This window comes from Orycteropus afer, unplaced genomic scaffold (assembly GCF_000298275.1).
Source record: "Orycteropus afer afer isolate SDZICR_OR568_19922 unplaced genomic scaffold, OryAfe1.0 scaffold00774, whole genome shotgun sequence".
Taxonomy (NCBI): domain Eukaryota; kingdom Metazoa; phylum Chordata; class Mammalia; order Tubulidentata; family Orycteropodidae; genus Orycteropus; species Orycteropus afer.
In genome coordinates this window covers 663,595-667,488 of record NW_006922361.1, presented here as the reverse complement: position 1 = coordinate 667,488, position 3,894 = coordinate 663,595, and positions in this window count along the sequence as shown.

Sequence of the window (3,894 nt, the reverse complement as noted above, 5' to 3'; positions counted from 1 at the left end):
GAGTGAAATAAGTCAATCACAGAAGGACAAATATAGTATTAGTTCGTTGTTGTGGAGGGTGAAGGGAAGGTTTATATATGGAGGGAAACTTTCTTTGTTGGTTGCCAGGGGTGGGAGGGGAGGGGAGGGAGCACTGAAAAAAAAAATGCATTGACCCAAATCACTTTAGTTTTGTGTATTTCACTGTACATAAATTATATTTCAATAAAATGCATTAAAAAAAAGGAAGGAAGGAAGAAAGAATGGCCAGGAAAAAATAAAAGAGAGAGAGAGAGAAAGATTTCCCTTGTTCAATGTGAATAATTTTAATTATTGGGTTGTGACCTATGAAGTGAGCCTACATGGTGAGTCGTTCTCTTTCCTTTAACTCCACTCACTCTAGTCAGTTTCTAAGGTTCATTGACCATGACCCTGGCTTCTTTTGGTGGCATAGTGCCTAAGGCATTTGATTGCTAACCAGAAGGCTGGTGGTTCAAACCCATCAGCCACTCCTCAGAAGGAAGGTTGGGCAATCTTCTTCCGTAGTGATACTGCCTTGGAAACCCAAGGAGGGGTTGCTATGAGTCAGATCTGCCTCGATGGCAGACAGTTTAGTCTTTTATTGTTTATCCATTAAATAACTAGATCAATTAAGTGCCGTGCTGGTAACTGAAAGGTCCGTGGTTTGAACTCACCAGCTGCTCTGAGGGAAAAAGTTGTGGCAGTCTGCTTCTGTAAAGGTTAAAAACCAAAACCAAACCCACTGCCACGGAGTTGCTTCCAACTCACAGTGCCCTTAGAGGACAGAGTGGAACTACCCCAAAGGGTTTCTAAGACTAATCTCTACGGAAGTGTTTCGGTTCTCTAGTGCTGCTCTAGTGGAAAATACAAGTGGGTGATTTGAACAAACGGGTTTATTCTCTTATAGTTTAGGAGGCTAGAAGTCCAAGTTCAAAGTGCCAGGCTCTAGGGGCTGGGTGAAAGCCCCTCCACCTTGGGCTTCAGCCCTGCCTCTTGCTCCTAGACCACTAAAGCTGGAGGCTTTTTTTAGGCAGCTGCTGGCTGCTGAGGCTGGCAAACCCAAGGTCAACAAGTAAAAAGGCACAGTCCCAAGATTATCAAACAACATGGCAGACCACTAGTTCAAATCCAGAAAAAGTCCCAAGGTTGGCAGGACATGGCAGGCTGCTGAAGGAAGACTTGGTTACAGGCAGGGTCCAAGAGTGCCACAAAGCTACAGAGACCTTTCTCAAAACTTCTCTTTATATATTGGAAGCAGACCACGTCCCTAAGGCAGCTAACTGCTCCAGTAGATTCCACCATGGAGTTGATTACCAGTCTCATTATGGGGAATACTACATCCAGCTGCCCAGCCACTCAAAACTAGGCCCAGCCAAGCTGACACATAACTTTAACCACCACAGGAAGCAAAGCCCAAACCAAACCCACTGCCACGGAGTCGATGGACAGAGTAGAACCGCCCCATGTCGTCTAAATCTTTAAGGAAGCTGACTGCTTCATCTTTCTCCACGGAGTGGCTGGTGGGTTCCAACCACCAACCTTTTGATTAGCAGCCAAATGCTTTAACCACTGAGCCACTAGAGCTCCTTCCATAAAGACAGATTGGAAACACTATGGGGCAGGTCTACTCTGACTTTTAGGGTCATAATGAGTCAGGGTTGGTTTTTTTTTGTTTGTTTGTTTGTTTGTTTTTTGTAGTTGTTTTTAAGAGATGAAAGAAATCAAAGGCTAATTAATCAGCTTGAATGTCTAATTAGTGGTTGTTGGTTTCAGAAGGTGAACATATGTTACCCTTCAGGGTAATCATCTTAAAGAGGGCTTGAAGGAGGATTGAAAAGGAGATAGGTGACTGCAGGTGTTAACTGCGACATCGTCTGGGTTGTGAGCCATGAAGTGAGCCTAGATGGTAAGTCGTTCTCTTTCCTGTAACTCCACTCACTGTGGTCAGTTTCCAAGGTTCATTGACCATGACCCTGGCTTCTTTTTAGGCACTACTTATCCATTAATTTGGAGCTCTGGTGGTGTAGGAGGTAAGGCATTTGGGTGCTAATGGGAAGGTTGGCTGCTCAAACCCACCAGCTTTTCCATGGGAGGAAGATGAGGCAATCTACTTCTGCAAAGATTTACCACCTTGGAAACCCAATGGAGGTCACCATGAGTCAGAATTGTCTCTATGGCAGTGGGTGTACCTATCCACTGTTGTTGTTATGTGCCATCAAGTCGGACCTGACTCATAGCGACCCCTCCTTGGGTTTCTGAGGCAGTATCACTACGGAAGTAGACTGCCCAACATTCCTTCCAAGGAATGGCTGGTGGGTTTGAACCACCAGCCTTCTGGTTAGCGGTCAAGTGCCTTAGGCACTACGCCACCTGAGCTCCTTAACCTATCCACTAGAATCCACAGGCCTCATATTTATGGCTATCTAGAATGTTCCCAGTTTTTGCTTTTGTTGCTATTTTATAAAAGTTTTGATGAGTTTTCTGATACACGATTTGGGGGCTAAGGGAGATGAGAATTTTCTTGGGGGATTTTGTAGCTCTGAGTTGAGGCCTTATATTAGCTGATGTGTATATTGAAAAAGAAACTCCTCTCTGGCCTTGTAAGCCACGTTGCACCCTCAGGAGGATCAGTGTCTGTAGGTTACAAATAGAAAGTATTGCCTCATTGGTTGCTAAAAATTACTTTAAAAAGCCCATTGCCAGGGAGTCATAGCGACCCTGCAGGACAGAGCAGAGCTGCCCACAGGGTTTTCAAACCACGGCTGGGTTCCGACCACCACCTGGACGTTAGCAGGGGAGCGCTTAACCACCAAGGCTCCGCCTAGGTTGCCACCTTGCATTCAATTGAGAAAAGAACTATTTTTGTTTGCGGATTTAGAGTGGTAAAACACTGCCATCTTCAGGGACTATTCTGGAATTAAAAAGAATGGCTGTTTTCATTGTGTTTGTTTTGTTATGTGCCATTGAGTTGGACCCGACTCGTAGCGACCCCTCCTTGGGTTTCCGAGGCAGTATCACTACGGAAGTAGATTGCCCCATCTTCCTTCCGAGCCGATAAGTCATTTTTGTTGTTGTTTGGTGCCTTCAAGTCGTCTCTGACTCATAGCGACCCTATGCACAGCAGCAGGAAACACAGCCAGCTCCAGGATCCTTGATATACTTGAGCCTATGGCAGCTCCCACCGTGTCAGTCCATCTCGTTGAGGGCCTTCCCCTCTTTCGTGGACCCTCCACTTTACCAAGCATGACATCCTTCTCCAGGGAATGGTCCTTTCTGACAACATGATCAAAGTATGTAAGACAAAGTCTGGCCATTCTTGCCTCCAAGGAGCATTCTGGCTGTACTTCCTCCAGGACAGACCTGTTAGTTCTTTCAGTGGTCCACCGGTACTTTCAGCATTCTTCTCCAGCACCACAACTCAAAAGCATCAACTCTTCTTCAGTCTTCCTTATTCATTGTCCAGCTCTCACATGCATATAAGGCAACTGAAAATACCATGGCTTGTGTCAGGAGCACCTTAGTCTTCAAGGAGACATCTCTGCTCTTCAGCTCTTGAAAGAGGTCCTTTGAAGCTGATTTCCCCAATGCTATACGTCCTCTAGGAGCTCTGGTAGCATAGTGCCTAAGGCACTTGACTGCTAACCAGAAGGCTGGCGGTTCAAACCCACCAGCCACTCCTTAGAAGGAAGTTTGGGCATTCCTACTTCCATAGTGATACTGCCTCGGAAACCCAAGGAGGGGTCGCTATGAGTCGGGTCGACTCGATGGCAAATAACAACAACAACAACAACATGTGTCCTCTAGGAGCTCTGGTAGCATAGTGCCTAAGGCACTTGACTGCTAACCAGAAGGCTGGTGGTTCAAACCCACCAGCCACTCCTCAGAAGGAAGGTT